Source organism: Bombina bombina, chromosome 6, assembly GCF_027579735.1.
Source record: "Bombina bombina isolate aBomBom1 chromosome 6, aBomBom1.pri, whole genome shotgun sequence".
In the NCBI taxonomy this organism is placed as follows: domain Eukaryota; kingdom Metazoa; phylum Chordata; class Amphibia; order Anura; family Bombinatoridae; genus Bombina; species Bombina bombina.
Window position 1 is genome coordinate 684163961 of NC_069504.1, and position 13735 is coordinate 684177695.

A 13735-nucleotide genomic window follows, 5' to 3' on the forward strand; every position below is an offset into this window, starting at 1 on the left:
ATCAGAGCATTACCTTAGTGCACATTTACTTGCCTGTCAGAAATGTGTGTGGGCAAAAAGTTTGTCACAGCAAATGCAGGGCCGGATTGGCCTACCAGGATACCAGGAGATTTCCCGGTGGACTGCAGCAGCTAGGGTTGGAAAGCTACAATTTAAAGGGGTGATTAATTGATACAATGGGTTTGTAGTTTTGCTATATAACCTCAATCTGGCATTTTTGTTTAATACAAAGTAATATAATTTAATTCTGAAATAATATTAGGGGAGGAGTATTCCAGTAATGCCTTTTGATAAAAATGGGGCATGTGCATTCTACTGACTAAACATAAAATAGGGCTGGTCTTCATATTTTTCCAGGGCTGCTTTTTATTCCCAGTCCTGCCCTGAGCAAATGTTATTCTTTTGTTCCTTCTGATATTCGCTCATAGATTAATTCACATTTTGTTTATTAGCATTACAAGAAAACTGGCAACATCTCAAAGATCTGCAGACAAAATAGTACAAAAAAAAAGCAGATCCCTCAATATTTTGTCATCTTCATCCAAAAAATGTCCTTGCAAATCTATATGGAACTAGAGTCTAAAGAGTTAATTTGTAAATTAAGATTTTCAAATATTTAGGTACTGAATTAAATAGTGTGGAAAATCCTTTTAACTACAGATCCATTTTGTATTTGAAATGTTGTATATTTCTAGAACATAATAATATGGATGTATTTAGAGTTGCTATGCATGAATCAACACTCTGTGACTGTGTTAGAACAATAAAATTTCAATCATCATATAGTCAAATATACCTTGAAACGATGCCCAGCATGATTCCCTTATTATGTTACACATTTTACATCTTAATAATATTTATAGGATGCATTAGCACTCCAAGCAAGATCGCCTAAAAGAGTCTGACTGCATTGAAAATAAATGCTGTTAAAAAGAAGGGAACGTTTGGTACCTTTTTTCCCAGCACATCAAAGGAGAATTATTACATTATTACCTTAGAATAATGAGTTCTGTGACACTGGATTGTAAATAATGGACTTACCTAGAACACATTTTTTTTGGTATTTTTGTTTCCTGAAAAGTTATTAAAATAGTGTTCATAACTGTATTTATGCATTGCATAAAATATCAGCACAGGTGCAGTTTGTATCCATTTTTTTTTAACATTTGAAAATAGGTTTAGATTCCAATTGTTGGGAAAAAATAAAATAAAGCTTACACCTAGATTCCGAGTTTTGCGCTAAAGTTAGGGGGTGTTAGGTTTAGGAGTTAATAGTTTAATTTAGTGTTTTGCATTGTGGGGGGGCGGCGGTTTAGGGGTTATAAGGTTTATTTAGTGGCAGAGATGTGGGAGGCCAGATGTTTAGGGGATAATAACTTTATAATAGTGTCACAGATTTCAGGGAGCGGCGGAATGGATGTTAATAGCCTTATTATAGTGGTGTTGATGTCGGGGAGCGGCAAAATAGGGGTTAATAATTTTTATTAGTGTCGGTGATGTCGGGAACGGCAGATTAGGGGTTAATACATTTATTTAATAGTTGCAATGTGGGTGGGCGGCAGATTAGGGGTTAATAGCTTTAATATAGTGTTTGCGATGCAGGATGGGGGCGGTTTAGGGGTTAATAGGTAGTGATGTCCCGAACTGTTCGCCCGCAAACGGTTCACGGCGAACTCAGCTTGTTCGCGTTCGCCTCTGCGGGCGAACACATGCGATGTTCGATCCGCCCCCTATGTGTCATCATTGAGGAAACTTTGACCCTGTATGTCACAGCCTTATGACACATTAGAGCCAATCAGCATCAGACACTTCCTCACAGACCCTCCCAGCTACTGGGCAGCAGCCATTTTAGACTCATAACGACCTTGCTTTCTTAGTGAGAGGACGTTTTGTGTTGCTGCTGCTGACATTATAGGGAAATAGATAGCTAGGCTAGTGTATTTAGTGTCCACTACAGTCCTGAAGGACTCATCTCATCTCTGCTGCAAGGACAGCACCCCAAAAAGCCCTTTTTAGGGCTATAACTTCAGCCGTTTTTTTCTTAGTAATTTTATTAGCATTTGCCTGGCTTTCAGCCTGTGTGTGAGGCTCACAGCATATGCTGTGATTAGTGCCACCACTGATATCTGCCTAACAACATTAGTTTAAATTTAACCAACAAAAATTTGAAATTATTTTGCTAGTGTAATTTATTTTCATTTTCTATCAGGCCTGTGTCACACAGCATATACTCTGGTTCATTGCTCTGTGCCAGCCACCAGTGGTCATATCCGTTTATAACATTATTTTAAATTTAAAAATAAACTTTTAAATAATTTTGCTAGTGTAATCTAATTTCATTTTCTATCAGGCCTGTGTCTGTCAGGCTCACACATTTTATACTTCAGTTTTTTTCAGTCTTTTGGTTAATTGCTCTGTGCCAGAATCCACCACTCATATCTGCTTCACCTTATTTTAAATTTAAAAAAAAAACTTTTAAATTATTTTGTTAGTGTAATCTAATATCATTTTCTATCAGGCCTGTGTGTTTTGCTGACTTACAGAGCATACTGTCTTTAATTGCTGCCCTCCCTAGTCTATCAGCCATGACTCATATGTGTTTAACCTTTTTTTAAATTCCCCCAAAAAAACACTTTAAATAATTTTGCTTGTGTAATCAAATTGTATTTTCTATCAGGCCTGTGTGTATCTGACTTACAGAGCCTACTGTTTTTAATTGCTGCCCTTCCAAGGCTATCAGCCACGACTCATATGTGCTTAACCTTTTTCTTTAAATTAAAAAAAAAAATCTTTAAATCATTATGCTAGTGTAATATAATTTTATTTTCTATCAGGCCTGTGTCTAACTGTCTATCTGACTTACAGAGCATACTGTTGTTAATTGCTGCCCTACGTAGCAGCCAGCCAGTGCCACCACTCACTCAAGCTTGGCTTTTTTTTGGGTTGGGTGCGGCTAATCATGCAAGCCATATAGACCTGCCACCATTCGGTGTTGTATCAGGTATTAAACGAATAAGAACAGTACTACCAAAATAAAGCCAATTAACAGGCTTTGAAGAGCCAAGGTTTTATTGTTGTACTATGTTAGGCTAAACATGATGGCCATGTAGACCACCCCCGAGAGGCCTGGAAGTAGCAGGGATGAAAGTGCTAAGAATAGTACTACTTGAAACAACCGAGTTAGCCATGGGTCTTAGTCCAAGACCGCTTGGCTTTTTTTTGGGTTTGGTGCGGCTAATCATGCAGGCCATATAGACCTGCCAGCATTCGGTGTTGTATCAGGTATTAAACTAATAAGAACAGTACTACCAAAATAAAGCCAATTAACAGGCTTTGAAGAGCCAAGGTTTTATTGTTGTACTATGTTAGGCTAAACATGATGGCCATGTAGACCACCCCCGAGAGGCCTGGAAGTAACAGGGATGAAAGTGCTAAAAATAGTACTACTTGAAACAACTGAGTTAGCCATGGGTCTTAGTCCAAGACCGCTTGGCTTTTTTTTAGGTTGGGTGCGGCTAATCATGCAGGCCATATAGACCTGCCACCATTCGGTGTTGTAACAGGTATTAAACTAATAACAACAGTACTAATTAACACAACCTAGTTACCATGGGTCCCAGAGCATATGTTTTATTATTATATTTTGTAAGGGTAATCATGCAGGCCATATAGACCTCCCCGATAGGGTGAGTAACAGGTTTTGAAATGCTAAGAACAGTACTACTTAACACAAAGTTACCATGGGTCCCAGAGCATATGTCTTATTATTATATTTTGTTAGGGTAATCATGCAGGCCATATAGACCTCCCCCGATAGGGTGAGTAACAGGTATTAAAATCCTAAGAAGAGTACTACTTAACACAACCTACTTACCATGAGTCCCAGACCGCATGTCTTGTTATTATATTTTGTAAGGGTAATCATGCAGGCCATATAGACCTCCCCCGATAGGATGAGTAACAGGTATTAAAATGCTAAGGACAGTACTACTTAACACAACATAGTTACCATGGGTCCCAGAACGCAGGTCTTGTTATTATATTTTGTTAGGGTAATCATGCAGGCCATATAGACCTCCCCCGATAGGGTGAGTAACAGGTATTAAAATGCTAAGAACAGTACTACTTAACACAACCTTATCATGGGTCCCAGAACCAGAGTAGATGTCTTATTATTATATTTTGTATGGGTAATCATGCAGGCCATATAGACCTCCCCTGATAGGGTGAGTAACAGGTATTAAAATGCTAAGAAGAGTACTACTTAACACAAACTTACCATGGGTCCCAGAGCATATGTCTTATTATTATATTTTGTTAGGGTAATCATGCAGGCCATATAGACCTCCCCCGATAGGGTGAGTAACAGGTATTAAAATGCTAAGAAGAGTACTACTTAACACAACCTACTTACCATGAGTCCCAGACCGCATGTCTTGTTATTATATTTTGTAATGGTAATCATGCAGGCCATATAGACCTCCCCCGATAGGGTGAGTAACAGGTATTAAAATGCTAAGGACAGTACTACTTAACACAACATAGTTACCATGGGTCCCAGAACGCATGTCTTGTTATTATATTTTGTTAGGGTAATCATGCAGGCCATATAGACCTCCCCCGATAGGGTGAGTAACAGGTATTAAAATGCTAAGAACAGTACTACTTAACACAACCTTATCATGGGTCCCAGAACCAGAGTAGATGTCTTATTATTATATTTTGTATGGGTAATCATGCAGGCCATATAGACCTCCCCTGATAGGGTGAGTAACAGGTATTAAAATGCTAAGAAGAGTACTACTTAACACAAACTTACCATGGGTCCCAGAGCATATGTCTTATTATTATATTTTGTTAGGGTAATCATGCAGGCCATATAGACCTCCCCCGATAGGGTGAGTAACAGGTATTAAAATGCTAAGAAGAGTACTACTTAACACAAACTTACCATGGGTCCCAGAGCATATGTCTTATTATTATATTTTGTTAGGGTAATCATGCAGGCCATATAGACCTCCCCCGATAGGGTGAGTAACAGGTATTAAAATGCTAAGAAGAGTACTACTTAACACAACCTACTTACCATGAGTCCCAGACCGCATGTCTTGTTATTATATTTTGTAATGGTAATCATGCAGGCCATATAGACCTCCCCCGATAGGGTGAGTAACAGGTATTAAAATGCTAAGGACAGTACTACTTAACACAACATAGTTACCATGGGTCCCAGAACGCATGTCTTGTTATTATATTTTGTTAGGGTAATCATGCAGGCCATATAGACCTCCCCCGATAGGGTGAGTAACAGGTATTAAAATGCTAAGAACAGTACTACTTAATACAACCTTATCATGGGTCCCAGAACCAGAGCAGATGTCTTATTATTATATTTTGTATGGGTAATCATGCAGGCCGTATAGACCTCCCCCGATAGGGGGAGTTACAGAGCTTAAAGTGCTAAGAATAGTACTACTTAAAACACAACCTAGTTACCATGGGTCCCAGACCAGATGTTTTGTTGTTATACTTTGTCAGGGTAATCATGCAGGCCATATAGAACTCCACCGAAAGGGGGAGTAAGAGGGATTAAAGTGCTAAGAAAAGTTTTACTTAACACAAACGAATTAACATGGGTCCCAGACCGCGTGTCTTGTTGTTATACTTTGTCAGGGTAATCATACACGCCATATAGACCTCCACCGATAGGAGGAGTTACAGGGCTGAAAGTGCTAAGAATAGTACTACTTAACACAACCTAGTTACCATGGGTCCAAGACCGCATGTTTAATTATTATACTTTGTCAGGGTAATTATATAACTAACAAATCTATCTATTTTTCTTCTATCGATTCTATCTAACTATCAATCTATGTATATCTATCTATCCTATCTATCTATCTATCTATCTATCTTGTGTCCGGACTGTTTTGAGACAGCCACTTGTGTTTTTGACAAATTTGAAGTAGGAGGACAGACCAATCATCTTCTTCCATCTCCCGGTTCCAAAAATGAAGGCCATATAGACCTCCCCCAATAGGGGGAGTAACAGGTTGTAGTAAACTGCTAAGAATAGTACTACTTAACACACCACGGGTCACAGACCGCATGTCTTATTGTTATACTCTGTCAGGGAAATTATATATATTTCAAATCTATTTATTTATCTATCAAATCGATCGAACTATCAAACGTATCTATCAAATGTAGATTGCATCTATTGATCGATGTAATTCGGATCAATAAAATGTATATTACATATTTTGATTGATGTAATTCGTATCTATCAAATGTATATTGCATCTTTGGATCGATAACATTCGTATCTATCAAATGGATATTGCATCTATTGATCTATGTAATTCGTATATATCAAATGTATATTGCATCTATTAATCTATGTAATTTGTTTCGATCGTATGTATATTGCATCTATTGAGCTATGTAATCTATGTATCTATCTATCAAATCTATCTATCTCGTGGTTGTGCAAATGGACTGTTTGCGGTTGTTTGCGGTGCGTTACACTTGGAGTTTGCTCTGTCACTGTGAAGCGGCCGTAACCCTTACACTACCTGATAGATACGACATCATAACTGATGTTTTAAAGCACGTTATTGCAAACAATTTGGGGATGTTAGGTGATTTAGGCCCTTTATGGGTTAAAAGCAGACTCTGCATCAACTATGTAATTTTCCATGGGAGTTTTGCCAGGGATCCCCCTCCAGCATGCCACAGTCCCGGTGTTAGTACCCTTGAAACAACTTTTCCATCACTATTGTGGCCAGAAAGAGTCCTTGTAGGTTTTAAAGTTCGCCTGCCTATTGAAGTCAATGGCGGTTCGCGCAGTTCGCCGGTTCGTAAACAATACCGGAAGTTCGAGTCCGCCGTTCGCGACATCACTATTAATAGGTAGTTTATGGGTGTTAGTGTAGTTTGTAAGTTGTACTTTAGTTATGAGTTTTGTGAAACATTTTTGTGGCGCAAAATTCATAACTATTGCTTTCAGATGGCGGTATGGATCGTGTCGGTATAGGCTGTAATGCAAGCTTTTTAGCCGTACCCCACAAACTGTAATACCGGCGGTATGAAAATCCCACGCAAAAACGTAATCTTTTTGAGTGCGGAATGGACGTTGCATTACAGGCTAAAATGCTTGCAGTATAGCTATACCGACACGACTCGTAATAGTGCGTTACTGCCATTATGTTGAAATTCCCATTTTGTCAGCGTTAAAAGCTATAACACAAAACTCGTAATCTAGGTGATAAATAATAAATAAATAAATAAATAAATTTGTTAATTAAAAACACAAGAAAACCATGGGTCTACTTGTTCACTTAAAGAGACAGTATACTATAAAATTGTTTTTCCCTAAATTTGTTTCAAATAAACAAATTGTGTATATGAATTAGCTGATTTTGAAGCCACAACATAATAAAATGGGCTGAGCTTGTAGGTATAATCAGATCTCATTACTTTATCACATTGTATAAATATACCTGCTTCTTTATCTTATATCTGTCCATAAACCAATCACCAATACTTGGAGATAACAATGCAAAATTAAAATTTTATTACCTTATCTCTTCTATAACCCACTGGGAGTGTGATTTCTTCTACTGGCTGTGTTAACACAGCTTGGCCTTGAGGCCCAAAACTTTCAGGATGGGTGGGGATACCACAGGCTAAATAAACTATTTCAAATGCCAATATAAGGTTAATGGAAATACTTGTAAACAATTGAGTACACTCCAGCAGGTAAAGTGGATCATTGGGAACAAATTAAAGGGAGAACATTTTTGAGTAAACTGCCCCTTTAACGGGATAGTTTACACTCTGATATTGTAATATAAATTGTTTAATTCTGTGCCTAATCATGCAGCATATCTGTACTGATTTGACTTTAGCAGATGTGATAAGATAAGAATTGCAAAACAATATTTTTGCTAATATAATTACCATAGTTAGCCTTGTCTACTCAAGTTACAAGTCCTGATTGGCTCTTTCAAATATGGCAGCTGGTGGGTGGAGTTTATGTTTTAAAATAATTGTTGCAAGCAAAGTGATAATGCAATCGAAATATTTTCAAACTCACGGCTCGATTACGAGTCTTGCATTAACCTGAAAAAGCAGCGTTAACAGGTCCTAAAGCTGCTTTTTCACTACCGCTGCTATTACGAGTCTTGCAGGTTTAGGGGCACCGCACACTTCTTTGGCCTTACCGCAAAATGACTTACGTAAACTTTGTAAACCCTTTTTTCTATGGGACTTCCATAGCGCTGGTATTACTAGTCTGTCCTGGGAGGCCAAAAAGTGAGCGGTACACCCTCTACCTCCAAGATCCGTAACACATTTTAAAGTCAATAGTTATGAGTTTTACACTACAACGCCGTAGCATAAAACTCATAACTAAAGTGCTAAAAAGTACACTAACACCCATAAACTACCTATTAACCCCTAAACCGAGACCCACCCGCATCACAAACACTATAATACATTTTTTAACCCCTAATCTGCCTCTCCGGACATCGCCGCCACTAGAATAAACATATCATCCCCTAAACCGCCGCACTCCCGCCTCACAAACACTAGTTAAATATTATTAACCCCTAATCTGCCGCCCCTAACATCGCCGACACCTACATTATACATATTAACCCCTAATCTGCCGCCCCTAACATCGCCGCCACTATATTAAATTTATTAACCCCTAAACCTAAGTCTAACCCTAACCCTAACACCCCCTAACTTAAATATAATTTAAATAAATCTAAATAAAATTACTCATTAACTACATTATTCCTTTTTAAAACTAAATACTTACCTATAAAATAAACCCTAAGCTAATAGTTACATTGTAAATAGCTTAGGGTTTATTTTTATTTTACAGGCAAGTTTGTATTTATTTTAACTAGGTAGAATAGTTATTAAATAGTTATTAACCATTTAATAACTACCTAGCTAAAATAAATACAAATTGACCTGTAAAATAAAACCTACCCTAAGTTACAATAACATCTAACACTACACTACAATTAAATAAATTAACTAAATTAAAAACAATTAAATAAATTAAATTAGCTAAATTAAACCCCCCTCACTAAATTACAGAAAATAAAAAACAAATTACAGATCTTTAAACTAATTACACCTAATCTAATAGATAAGAACTAAAGAGAACTAATCTAATAGCCCTATCAAAATAAATAAAAGCCCCCCCCCCCCAAAAAAATAAAAAACCCTAGCCTAAGCTAAACTATCAATAGCCCTTAAAAGGGCCTTTTGTGGGGCATTGCCCCAAAGTAATCAGCTCTTTTCCTGATTGGAACAGCCAATAGAATGCGAGTTCAATCCTATTGGCTGATTGGATCAACCAATAGGATTGAACTTCAATCCTATTGGCTGATTGCATCAACCAATAGGATTTTTTATACCTTAATTCCGATTGGCTGAAAGAATTCTATCAGCCAATCAGAATCTAAGGGACACCATCTTGGATGACATCATTTAAAGGAACCGTCATTCAGTAAGAAGACTCCGGATGAAGAGGATGTCTTGAAAATGGACCCACTCCGCATAGGATGGATGAAGATAGAAGATGCCGTATGGATGAAGACTTCTGCCCGTCTGGAGGACCACTTTGCCCCACTTGGATGAAGACTTCTCCCGGCTTTGTTGAGGACTTCGGCCCGGTTGGATGAAGACTTCTGCAGCTTCCTTGAGGATGGATGTATGGTCTTCAGAACAGTAAGTCGATCTTCAGGGGGTTAGTGTTAGGTTTTTTTAAGGGTGTATTGGGTGGTTTTTATTTTTAGGTTAGGGCTTTGGGCCGCAAAAGAGCTAAATGTCCTTTTCAGGGCAATGGGGAGCTTAGGTTTTTTTAGTTAGGCTTTTATTTAGGGGGTTGGTTGTGTGGGTGGTGGGTTTTAATGTTGGGGGGGTTGTTTGTATTTTTTTACAGGTAAAAGAGCTGATTACTTTGGGGCAATGCCCCGCAAAAGACCCTTTTAAGGGCTATTGATAGTTTAGTTTAGGCTAGGGTTTTTTTTATTTTGGGGGGGTTTTTTTATTTTGATAGGGCTATTAGATTAGGTGTAATTAGCTTAAATATTTTGTAATTTGTTTATTATTTTCTGTAATTTAGTGTTTGTTTGTTTTTGTACTAGCTAATTGTATTTCATTTATTTAATTGTATTTAATTTAGGTCATTTATTTAATTGTAGTGTAGTGTTAGGTGTTAGTGTAACTTAGGTTAGGTTTTATTTTACAGTTACTTTTGTATTTATTTGTATTTATTTTAGCTAGGTGGTTATTAAATAGTTAATAACTATTTAGTAACTATTCTACCTAGTTAAAATAAATACAAACTTGCTTGTAAAATAAAAATAAACCCTAAGATAGCTACAATGTAACTATTAGTTATATTCTAGCTAGTTTAGGGTTTATTTTACAGGTAAGTATTTAGTTTTAAATAGGAATTATTTAGGTAATAATATTAATATTTATTTAGATTTATTGTAATTATATTTAAGTTGGGGGTGTTAGGGTTAGACTTAGGTTTAGGGGTTAATACATTTAGTATAGTGGTGGCGACGTTGGGAGCGGCAGATTAGGGGTTAATAAATGTAGGTAGGTGGCGGCGATGTTAAGGATGGCAGATTAGGGGTTAATAATATTTAACTAATGTTTGCGAGGCGGGAGTGCAGCGGTTTAGGGGTTAATATGTTTATTATAGTGGCGGCGACATTGGGGGCGGCAGATTATGGGTTTATAAATGTAGGTAGATTGCAGCGATATTAGGGGGGGATTAGGGGTTAATAAATATAATGTAGGTGGCGACGATGTTGGGGGCGGCAGATTAGGGGTTAATAAGTGTAAGATTAGGGGTGTTTAGACTCGGGGTTCATGTTTGGGTGTTAGGTGTAAACATAACTTTTATTTCCCCATAGGAATCAATGGGGCTGCGTTACTGAGCTTTACGCTGCTTTTTTGCAGGTGTTAGACTTTTTCTCAGCCAGCTCTCCCCGTTGATTCTTATGGGGAAATCATGCACAAGCACGTACGACCAGCTCACCGCTGAGTTAAGCAGTGCTGGTATTGGAGTGTGGTATGGAGCTCAATTTTGCTCAACGCTCACTTCTTGCCTTTTAATGCCAGGTTTGTAAAATCCTGTAATACCAGCGCTGCAGGTAAGTGAGCGGTGACAGAAAACTGCTCGTTTGCACCGCATAGCTCCTAACACAAAACTCGTAATCTGGCCATCAATATGTAAGATTAAAGATTTTTTTTGTATTTACAAGGTATTTAGTCTCCCTAAGCACACAAAAGCTAGGAATTCCTAGTCTAAATGACATACTTTCTTCAACTTTGCTGATTTCATCATAGATGACACAATCAAAAATGGAACTGATGACATTACATAGTGATTGCATCACTGATTGATTGACTTGTGACCAAAACTAAAGTCTACCATTTTGTGACTGTTAAACAATTACTTATTTATTTATTTATTTATTCATTCATTGCTTAGGAATTTGGTGCCGCTTTGCAAATAAATAACAATTACAATAATTTATTTGTAAAGCACCTCCTTATTCTATAGCACTGATTGTTATTATTATTCTTTTTATTATTGGTTATTTATAAAGACCAGCAATTTAGGGAGCGCTTTTACAAAAACAATTACTCAAAAACATATGTGATGGTTATATATTCTTTGACCACTGATGTCATTGATTATACCATGTATAAAGCCCCATATATTGTCATTAATGTCATTGATGATGTATATGTTTTAGAAATAAAGCCCATGTATTCATAATTATTTTGTTCTTGGACTTTGTTAAAACACTAGTTTGAATAATGTTTAAAAAGCAAAGATAAGCCTGAAAATATGTAGTTTTTTTTTTTTTTTTTTAAAGTATCACAAGGAGTCCACCTCAAAAGGACTTAAACTATGTATAAGAAGACCGGTTTATCTACAGCACATTGAAGAATTGGAGACACTATTGTGCAAGGAGCTGGATTTGTATTTTATCGGAGTGAGTATATTGCACTCATTTTATTGGGTTTATCTACACACACAAAAGTGACATTTTCTCATCCTTAGCAACTATTTGACATTTTGGTTCATTGAGGAGGAAAAAGAAGTATCAGGACCTGCGCCTCTATCTCGAAACTATATATATATATATATATATATATATATATATATATATATATATATATATATATTTACAACAATAAATCTGTGCCAAGCAGCAGTGCCAATGCTTGGCCAGTCTAGTTCTGATATCCTCATTGGTGCATGACATCATATTATTTATTACACAATGTTCTCTACACCGCATTTTAATTTTGATTTCAAGATTTTATGTTTTTTATGCTAACTCTGCTGCGAGCACATTTGTTGGTTCAACCAGCAGCAATTCTATATTAGAATCAGTTTCTCATGAAGATACCTATTATGTTATCTACTGTTTTCTTACTGTCAAGTACAAAACAGAAGCTAATTTAATTCTTGTTTTAATAAATAGGGTTTCTGGCAGGTTGAGAAGCTGCAATTTATTTCCCCATTACACTTACAGTTTGCATTAAAAAGAAAGGTTTTTGTTCTTTCTGGAAATATTATATTGTGCATAAAAACTTTATGCAGCTTTTTGACAATATAGGCTACCTCTTACCAGCTTAAAATATATATTAATTATTTGTATTATATAATTTTATAAACCCCCACAACATTAGTATTAAAATATATCCCAAGTTTATGCATATTTTAAGGGACAGTAAGTACTTTTGAATTGGGCATTTTAAATTTACTTTGCAGTATACATTCATTATTTATTTTGCCCTCCTTTCCTGTCATTTAAATCTATCAATTGTGGATTTCCAGTCCCTGCAAACTTAAAGAGCATGTGACAGGCTTCACATATCTTATTATAGCTGCTACAGCCAATAGATGGAGATTTATTTAAGACAATGGGGGATATTTATCAAAGCCTCAACCGCAAATACGCTGGAATTCCGCAGAGTAATTGTTGCGAGCTTGATCCAATCTGGTTATCAAAGCCTACAGCCCGGCAAATGGTGAAATTTGTGACGTAACATACTATTCGCCGGTCTTAATCCAACGCAGATCGATGTTTACTTCATTACAGATGTTTCGAATACACATTCGGCTCTATTTGACACTTTTTCCAATTTACCAAATAGTTAACAGGTACGCTCGCAGCTATTCCGACCCAGCGTACCTGGTTTTCAATCCACCACCCTGGAGGCCACTGATGCCACAGAAATCAATGGTAGTCTGAAAGCACCGAAAGCTTATGTTCGATGCTGCCAGATATCCCATTAATTTATATGGTAGAAAACAAGTGACATTTACACCTAACACCCTAACATAAACCCAGAGTCTAAACCCTAATCTGCTGCCCTGACATCGCCGCAACCTAAATAAAATGTATTAACCCCTATTCCGCCACTCCCTGACCCTGCCGCGACATAAATAAAGTTATTAACTCCTATTCCGCCGCTCCCCAACACCGCCGCCACTAAATGAACGTATTAACCCCTAAACCGTCAGCCCCCCACATCGCTATAAACTAAATTAAGCTATTAACCCCTAAACCTTACAACCCGCTAACTTTAAATTAAAATTACAACATCCCTATATTCAAATAAATTTAAACTTACCTGTAGAATTAAAATAAACTATTTTAAAATATTAATTAAC